Source organism: Mus caroli, chromosome 7 (assembly GCF_900094665.2).
Source record: "Mus caroli chromosome 7, CAROLI_EIJ_v1.1, whole genome shotgun sequence".
Lineage (NCBI taxonomy): Eukaryota > Metazoa > Chordata > Mammalia > Rodentia > Muridae > Mus > Mus caroli.
This window is the reverse complement of record NC_034576.1, coordinates 130,895,643-130,905,729: the sequence shown is the minus strand read 5'-3', so window position 1 is coordinate 130,905,729 and position 10,087 is coordinate 130,895,643. Positions and strand designations below refer to the sequence as shown.

The following is a 10,087-nucleotide window of genomic DNA, read 5'->3' as shown; positions in this document are numbered from 1 at the left end:
CAGAGACAGGCAGATTTCTGAGTTCAAGGCCAGCCTGGTCTACAGAGTGAGTTCCAGGACAGCCAGGGCTACACAGAGAAACCCTGTCTCGAAACCCCCCCCCCCAAAAAAGGCAAGGGACATATCAATGACTGCCATTCACTAAGTGGCCCACTTTTAAGAAGGTAAGAGCTGGGCTGTGTGTACTTATCCAATCATACAGACCCCAGCAGCAGCACTTCACAAGAGCTTGGTCTCCCTTAGAACTGGAAGACTGAGTCCCAAGGTTCTCACTAGTCTCAGAAACCTGTGGAGTGACACACAGGGAGATATTTTGAAGTTTTTCAGTCACTCCACTAGTACAAAAGAGAGAAATTAGGACTGGCGAGGTGGCTCAGTGGTTAAGAGCTTGTACTGTTCTATCAAAATACCCATATTCAGTTCCCAGCAGGCATGTCTCACGGCTTACAACTGCCTGTAAGCCCAGCTACAGAGGACTTAACAGAGGTCTCTCTGGTCTCCAGGTGCCCTCGCATACACATACTCACACGCAGACATACATATGTGTGATAAAAAATAAAATAAAATGTTAAAAAGATGAACTACAAGTGGCCAAAGACAATTTAAAAAAAATAACAATAAAAATTTAAAAAGAGAAATCAGGGCTGAAGGAAGAGATGGCTCAGCCGTAACCAGGATGACCCGCCTAGGGATGGCACCACCCATTGTGCTCTAGGCTCTCCTCCACCAATTAGAGATTAAAAAAATAACCTCACAGATATGCCCACAGGCCAATCTGATAAAAGCAATTCCTCAGCTGTGATTCCTTCCTTCCAGGTGTGTTAGGCGTGTGTCAAATCAAGTCACAAACACTAACCAGCAAGTGCTCTGTGCAATGCTTCTCGACATTGTCCTTATTAGACCACAAACTCTGAGGACTCCACTTCCCAGCCTCAGTATTTTACATGGCAGGTTATGAGAATCCTAAACATGGCTCCTGGACACATACCCAAACTTTAAAGAAGGTAAACTCTTGCTAGTCTCCAATGTGACAGACAGTAATTATCGTCAACTATAGATATGTTCTTCAAGCTACTAAACAGCTGTTCTTGCCTTGAAATCCCATTTCTCAGCGGCCAATTCCAGTCTGTTCTATTCTGCCTGCCTCAAAGTATCTGGCATCCTTACAGCAAGCAGATTTCCCATTTGAACTTGAGATTGCCCCATTTATCTCTATTATGCTGCCCTGGAAGACAAGACCACATGCATTACTGTGGGCTCTGTGTTATGCGGTGACATAAACACTCAATTAGGGGACCATCACTTGTGGTTTGGACCTCGATGAGGATTCACAGCACTCAAATAAGCCCCTCTTACTTGGATCATACTCAGCATTTCCTATCTGTAACCTCAATCCTCATGATAAGCAGGAATTTTGGTTAGAATTTTGTGGGTAGCTAGTGGGAGAGCCCAGCCTAAGGTATCAGATTTAAATCACTCATTGACTCTCTCCATGGTAGGTACACACTGGAGCCAAATTCAGAGAAGGAGGGAAAGAGAAGGGTGGGATACAACCCCAAAAGATGGAAGTTTTGTTATTTCTCACCTGCAAAGAAGCAATTAAAAGCTAATGAAATGGCTCTGCCACTAAGAGCACTGAATGCCTATCCAGAAGACCTGAGCTTGATTCCCAGCATCCACATGGAGGCTCACAACTGGTTCCACTCCAGTTCTAGAAGAGCAAATGCCCTCTTCTGGCCTCTGCTGACACCAGGCACGAACATGGTGCACAGACATGCATGCAGGCAAACCACCCTGTCTTAGTTAGGGTTTCTATTGCTATGATGAAACACCATGACAAAAAAGCAAGCTGGGCAGGAAAGCTTACATTTCCTGATTATAGTCTATTGAGGGAAACCAAGGGAGGAACTCAAACTAGGTGGGAACCTATAGTCAGGACGTGATGCAGAAGCCATGGAGGGTTGCTGCTTACTAGCTTGTTCTAGTGGTCTGTTCAACCTACTTTCTTATAGAAACCAGAACCACCAGCCCAGGGATGGTGCCACCCACAATGAGCTGAGCCCTCTCTCATCAAGCACTAATTTTAAAAATGTCCTACAGGTTTGCCTACAGGCATTTTCTTAATTCAGGTTCTGTCCTCCCAGATGACTTTAGCTTGTGTCAAGTTGACAAAACTATCAATATCATTGACCTTTTGTCAGCTTGACACACAAACACATGATCATAAAGTCATCTTTCCTTTCTCATTCATCCCTAAGATCTATCGTTAAAAATATAAATAACTTTCAAAATCTCGCAATCTTTACCCATTCAAACTTGTTGAAAATTCAAAAATAGCCAACTTCTTAAAATTTGAAGTCTTGAAATTCAAAGTCTCTCAACTGTGGGCTCCTGTAAAATCAAAAATAAGTTGAATAAAATCAGAACACAGTCACAAATCAAAGTGTAGATAACTCAATGGCCAATATCTGGGATTCACTCATTGTCTTCTGGGCTCCTCCAAGGGACTTCATTTCTCTGGCTTTGCCCTCCGCAGCACACAGCTTGTCTTCTAGATTCCAGCTGGCTCCACTCCACTGTTGCTGCTGTTCTTGGTGGTCATCCCATGGTACTGGTATCTTCGGTATGCTGGGGTCTTCTGCTGCAACTAGGCTGCACTTCCACCAGTAGCCTCTCACAATTCCTCTTCATAATGCCAAAGCTCACCTTCTCTGCATGACCTGGTCAATCCTGTGCCTTCACCTTCACTGATGTCCTCTCCTGGCCTCTCACAATGCCAAGCCTCAGTTTCTCTCCATGACCTCTTCATGCCTTCAAAACCAGTACCACCTAGGTAACTCTTACACTAACAAGTTTGGCTGCCAGCATGAGGTACAACCTTGGCCACCTCTGGTAGACTGCTTGTGTGTGCTGAGTCTCGGGAAACACTCCCTAGAAGATTTCACCTCAATGATGCTGCTCTCCTCTTAATCACCACTAATTTCTCAGCTCAAGCTAAATAGTGACAAGTATCCCAGCAAAACAAAGGTTTTAATTTATTTGTTCTGGTATCTTGCTAATCACAGCCCCAGCTAACCAGAACCATAGCATTTTAACTCAAAATAACAAGTCTTTAAACTTCCCTCTGAAACGTCACAAGCCAGGCCTCCAATCTTCTACACTGCTCTCAACTTTCTTATCTCCCAAGCTCCCACTGAACAGCTCACCAAGCACTGAATCTTCCCTGGATTGTCCTGCACAAAGTTCCAGGCTTTCTGTAGCTGTGGGGTTTTACACTGCACCCAAGTTCCCAAAACAACAACTCAGAGACTATGAATAAATGCTTAGGCCACAAGCTTTGGCTCATTCTCGCTAGCTCATAACTCCATTATCCCATTTAAAATAGTCTAAGTTCTGTCATATGGCTGGTCACCTCTTCTCAGTTTTGTACATCTCTTTCTTTGAAGTTCAGGGTAAATCTCAATTCTTCCGTGTGCCCAACTCTATCCCAGAATCCTCTCTCCCTGCCAGAATTCCCACCTTCTATTTACTGCCTCAGCTAATAGGCCATTAGCTTTTTATTGACAAGTGATGCTTCCACACAGAACACAGGAGATTGTCCCTACATCTCCCTCTTTTAGTCCAATAAAAGACTCTTTATCTTACAATAATGAACTGTATACAATAGTGACAATTATGAAAACTATCAAGCAAGCTTACATTGCATTACTGAACAGGTAATGTCCAGTCCATTCTAAGATAGATTCAGGTATGGGGTAGGGATTTTCCCCCAAGCACTGATGGAGACAGATGCATGAAACTGAGAAGAGGTGACCAGCCATGTGCCAGAACTTAGACTAGATTAGACAGGATAATTGAGTTATGAGCTAGCAAGAGTGAGCCAAAGCTTATGGCTTAAGCATTCATTCATAAATAATTAAGTCTCAGAGTCATTATTTTGGTTACACTTTCCACAGTCCTACCCAAAACAGCATGATCAGGTCTGTCACAGCAATACCCAGCTCCTGGTACCAACTTGTCTTAAGTTAGGGTTTCTATTGCTTCAATGAAACACCATGACCAATACAACTTGGAGAGGAAAGGGTTTATTTAGCTTACACTTCCACATCACTGTTCATCATCAAAGAAGTTAGGACAGGAACTGGAGCAGAACAAAAACCTGGAGGCAGATCATGGAGGAATGCTGCTTACTGGCTTGCTCATCAGCTTGCTCAGCCTGCTTTCTTATAGAACCCAGAAACACCATCCAGGGATGGCACCACCTACAATGGACTGGGCCCTCCCCATTAATCACTAATTAGGAAAATGCCCTATTGGTTTGCCTACAGCCTCATCTTACAGAGGCATTTTCTTAATTGGAGATTCCCTCCTCTCACATGACTTTAATATATATCAAGTTGACATAAAACTAGCTAGTATACTCCCATACACATAAAATACTTTTTAAAAGAAAGGAAGAAAGAGTGAAAGAAAGAAAGAAAGAAAGAAAGAAAGAAAGAAAGAAAGAAAGAAAGAAAGAAAGAAAGGAAGGAAGAAAGGAAGGAAGGAAGAAAGGAAGAGAGAGAGAGAAAGAAAGAGAGAGAGAAAGAGAGAGAGAAAGAAAGAAAGGAAACATAAATAAAGGGAGGTTTATTTTAGCTTACATCTGAGGGACTATCACCTCTCATGGCAGGGAAGGCACAGTAGTCCTCAGTTCTACAGTGCTGGGTGTGTGATGCAACTGGTTGCTCACATCCTCAAGTAGAGGACAGGAAGTGGGACTGAGCTTACAGTCTGAAGGCCTATGCCCACCCCTGTTTACTCCTTTCATTACCTCCCAAAACAGTGCCACCAGATGGGATCCAGTGTTCAAACACACAAGGCATTTTATATTGGAACCATGAGAGATAACAGGAAGTTTTGATCCAAAACAAGTGACTCTATCTCACTGCATCCCCCACTCAACATTTTTTTTACTCCAAGGTACCTGCTTCTGTCATTATTCTGTTGCCATCTATCACAAAACCAGAAATGGGAACCTGAGGCTAAGAGAAAAGAGAAACCGTCCTGTCTTACTTCTCATCTGGAATCTGACATACGACAATATGTCTAAAGCCATAGTAGGAACGACTTGATAGCAAACTAAATCACCAGCAACAAAGGAAATCGCCCTAGGGTTTGTGCCCCCTCCACCCACTCCTGCAATGAAGGCTCCTCATCAGAAGGGATTCCCTGAGATGACAGTGCAAACCTCCATCAATCAAGGACTCTGAGGATGAGGGAGGATTCAGAGAACTCCCTCTAGGGGCGAGTGACTCTTTAACCCCCACCTCAGCTTCCTAATGAGCTTGTCTCCAAAAACTAGAGCAACATTCTAACAAATGCAAAGTGAGAACTTCACTAAAATCCAATCACATCTATTGGTACAAAACAACCTACCTCTGAGACTCGGCATGCGAAGTCTGCTGGACTGTTTCTCACCATAGCACATTTTTCTACTGAATCAGAAAATAGAGAGAGAGAACATATCAAAGCACTGAGTGCAGGTATTTTAACTTAATGAAAAGAACATATCAAAATTTAATAGGGGAAAATAGGTCAGCTCCTATTTTTCATCAAGAAAAAAGGGACTCCGTAGGACAGTTTTGGAATGTGCCACCACTGAGAAAAGATTGCTGCTGGAGAAATTGAAACTGGAGCCTAAGGGCTTTCTCTTGACTTTGACTCTCTATCTCCCTAAGTGATAGGAAATGTGGTTTATTTGTAGAAATTCAATGTAGATTGCTTGAGGAAAATTGACACGAACAAGAATCTATCAAAATAAAGACAAATGCTTCATAAAAGGCAGGTCTACACATGAAAGGAAATACCATGGTTCTGCTGGGGGTTGGCAGTGGTAACTGCATCGAGATAGAGCTGACAAATATCACCAGTTACTGTGCATTAAACTTTGTCTAATTAATCATGAGAACCAAGGTCAGTAAAGGAGTGACAAAGCAAAGCCATCCTGAGCTTGCCAATTAGCATGACTTTCTTCTCTTCCTACTTCCATAGACCTGCTGGAATCATCACTGTGCCTCACTGCATGCTGTGCAAGAACTCTTGCAAAGATTATACAGCCATCCTAAAAGTTGCCACATGGTCCTCTGTGTCATCATTACTCAAAAAGCAGAAATAGCCAAATGTCCATCAATGGACAGATGGATAAACTCAGTGCCATACACATACATCTACACACACACACACACATATGAATTTTTTCAGCCATAAAAACAGAACCCCCCCCCAAAAAAAAACCCTACCATTTTCAAGAAAATGGATGGAACTGGGGGTCATCACATTAAATGAAAGAAGACTGGTGTCTTAGTGTTCTACTGCCGTGAAGACACCATGACCACATGTGGTGGTTTGAATAGGAATGTCCCCCATAGACTCATGTGTTTGGATGCTTGGCCTGTACTATTAGGAGGAGAGGCATTGCTGGAGTAGGTGTGGGTTTGTTGGAGGAAACGTGTCACTGTGGGGGTGGGGCTTGGAGATCTTAGAAGCTGAAGCTCATACTCAGCTGTTCACAGTCCCTTCCTGCTGCCTTCCAGTCCAGATGTAGAACTCTCAGCTCCTTCTCCAGGACCATGCCTGCCTGCACACCATCATTCTCCTCACCATGATGATCACAAACTAAGCCTCGGAACATTTAAGCCAGCCCCAATTAAATATTTTCCTTTATAACAGTTGCCGTGGTTGTGGTGTCTCTTCATAGAAATAAAAATCCTGAGACAGTAAGGCAACTCTTATAAAAGGAACCATTTAATTATGAGCTTGCTTACAGCTTCAGAGGGTTAGACCGTAATCATCATGGCCAGAATGACACTGGAGAAGCAACTGAGAGTTCTACATCCTGATGTGTAGGCAGAGAGAGAGAGAGAGAGAGAGAGAGAGACTTTGAAACCTCAAAGCCCACCCCCAATGACACACCTCCTCCATCAAAGCCACTCCTCCTAATCTAAACCGATTCACCAGTGGGGAACCAAGCATTCAGATGTATGAGCCTATGGAGACCATTCTCATTCAAACAACCACAGCAGGCTCAGAAAGACAAGAGTAGTGTGGTTTTCTCATATAGAATCTAAACATTCACACAAATAAGAGTTAGGAAAGTCTAAGAAGTGGGTCCAATAAAAGCAAACCTATGAGGGCGGGCCATGTTTTATACAGGACAGACGTTAACTGTGCATCCTGGGTCACTACTGTCTAATCCTTCCCTATCCCAGAGACACAGACTTGAGAATAGAAAGGATTTTGGGTTTTTTAGTTTTAATTTTTGCTTTCCTCCTTGCTATATAAGGAAGGAGTAGACATTTGTTCCTGTTACATCTTCCAAAGGAAGGGTTCCTGGACCAGGAGGGTGGGGAAGAGGCTTATGAATCCATCATCCTTCCTTTCACACCATTTTCAACAAAGTGTCTGCACGGGACAGTGGCAAGTGTTCTGCATGAACGTGAGAACTTCTGCACACTCAGAGAACGTATCATTGGCAAACATGGACTTGCAGTCTGGAGCGAAAACTACATTTGTGAAGCATGGCCACTTAGGAATTTCTAGATACTGTAGCAAGGAAGTGTGCACTTCACCCAGTCTTGTGGGCTAAGTCAGACCTTGTTTGCCACAGCCGGCTAGCCCACCTAGGGTGAAGTCTTTTGACCTATTGTCTATTGTCCTGCCACATCTGCAGCTTCCTGCAAGAAGCCACTGTCTGCTGAGCAGCTGAGCTTGTCTTCCTGACGAGATCCTGACATAGTCAGGGATGGGTTTCCCCCCCCCCTTAAATTCAGACCCTACAATTAAACATTGAGCCTTGATCAGAGAACTTTGTCTTGGCTCGTTATTTCTCTCGCCGTCCTTCCCATCCACCCCCAGCTTTCCTTTCAGGAACCCAGGAACTGGTAGCTGCTGGCGGCTACAGGGAAGGCCATTAATTATTATTACTTGTCAGTGTTTATAGGAAGACACAATTATTCTAAAAACTACCGACCTCAGGACCCATTTCTGCAGATACAGGCACAGCGCACACTGCAAATGTGTAAACTATGACCTGCCCGACATGCCTGATCGAATTCATCTTCCAAGGTCTTCCTCAAGAAGCAGTCAAGAAATAACCAAGAAAATAAACGTGCTGCTTTGCACTAACATCAGGAAATCAGTAAACACGGTAGTCATCACATGTTCCCTCTCCACACTCTGGAACTTTCTGCACATCTCTGGGTGGGAAGAAAATCCATGAGAATCGTAAGATGATGACAATCCATCTCTCCCTGCCTTCAACACAAACATAAGCTTCTCTAATCATCTCCGTTCACACCACCAAATGTCTCACATTTCATGGTTCATATTAAGAAATTCTTAACCAGCAATGGACCACATAACCATGGGAACTCCCCAGAATTTTACCAAAAAGCAATTGTGTGCATCACTAAGACAAGGGGACCAGGCATTTTGCTAAGTGGCTCAGAGGGACTACTGAATCAAAGGAATTCTAGGCTTATTATCATTTGTAAGGGTTCCCACGAGAGATCAAAGAACAGAACCTAGCTTTGACGTGGTCCCTGGTTACTGCTACCATGTCTATTATGTTCTATGCCACCCATCCCTCTTATCAGGAAGGTCCTGGGTAGCCCAGGCCTGATCATTGTGCCTGCACCTCTGGAATGCCAAGGTTACAGCCCTGGGCTGCCACACCTGACACATAGCTCAGTGGGGTAAGTGCTTGCTGTGCAAACATGAGGACCTGGGTTCAGATCTCTAGTCCCCAAGTAAAAAGCCAGGCACTACAGTGTGTATGGCTGTAACCTTCAGCACTTGCAACTAGGGTTGGGAGCAGAGACAGGTATATCACAGGGACTCATGGGTTAGACACTGTCTCCAAAACTAAGGGAAAAAAGCAGCTGAGGATGTTGGCTGGGAAATGTCATGGAGGCCTGGAGAAATTGTACTGGCCTTGGGCTTTGAGAGTTTAAAGATGTCAGTCCCAATCCCTCTCTGCTTCCTGCTTCTAGGTTCAAGATTTGAGCTCTCGGCTGTTCCTCCCACCGTGACTACCACCTATTGCCCAGCCATGATAGACTCCTACCCTCTAGGTCCATAAGCCCAACTAAATTCTTTTTTTTTTTTATCAGTTGCCTTGGTCATGGTGTTTTATCATAATATTCACAAAAACTAATACACAGCCCCCACACATACCCATACTGGCAAGTTGACCCACACGCATATATACACAAATACACACACATACACACACACACTCAGAAAAAGAGAAAGAAAACAAGACAATTACAATGGGAAACCAAATCAGGGATGTTTTACAAAGACCATGCTTAAGCCAAATGAATGAACTTTTCTGGCCCACTTGAGACTTGGGATCATATCCATTCTGACTGAACAAATCTCTTAAACTCTCTTGTCTCCCTTGGGTTTACACGGCATCCATGGATATTGCAATGTGAGAAGTTTACAATTAAAATTCACATCATATATTTGCACGCAGCAACAGAACTAATGAAGTCATTAGCATCCTGTGGCTTCCTAAGACTCTAGCCCTCAGTACAATTTTCTTACCAGCTACTGCTGGTTTGTCTAGCATCGTTTCCCCAGGTGGGACCAGTTCTGTTCGCTAGAATCTTCTTTCTGTAGCTTCTCGTCTGTGTGTGTCTTACCCACCCAAACCCAAGAAGCAGACTTCAGAGTCACGGTTTCTGTAAGGTCCCGAAGCTCTCCCCACTCAACCCCAGTGAGTCTCTCCTGTTCCAGGGGAGGCTTTCCAGACTGAGAGAGAGGTCCATAGAGAGGGAGAGCAGCAAGGCAGGGGGAATGAAGTAGCACCAGATACAGACGTCACATTGCAGTCCCAGCTATCTTAGTGATAAGAAAACAGAGGTACCTTTGAAGTTGGGGGCAGGGGAATGTGTTTGAGGAGACTGGGGGAGTTAGAGGAGAGGGTAGATATGGTCAAAATTTGTGACTTGAATTCTCAAACAATAAATTTAAAAATACATTTTAAAAAATGTGTGAGTTGGAGAGATGACTCTGCAGTTAAGAGCACTGACTGCTCTTC

At 43.8% G+C, this 10,087-nt stretch overlaps 1 long non-coding RNA gene across 1 annotated transcript in view; it reads right to left on the bottom strand.

The window, feature by feature from the left end:
• Window positions 1–10,087, bottom strand: part of LOC110297437 — a 23,889-nt gene that overhangs the window by 10,575 nt on the left and 3,227 nt on the right. The window contains exon 3 of the long non-coding RNA XR_002378286.1: window positions 5,419–5,474. This is a non-coding gene — a long non-coding RNA (uncharacterized LOC110297437). The remainder of the gene's footprint in view (window positions 1–5,418; window positions 5,475–10,087) is intronic.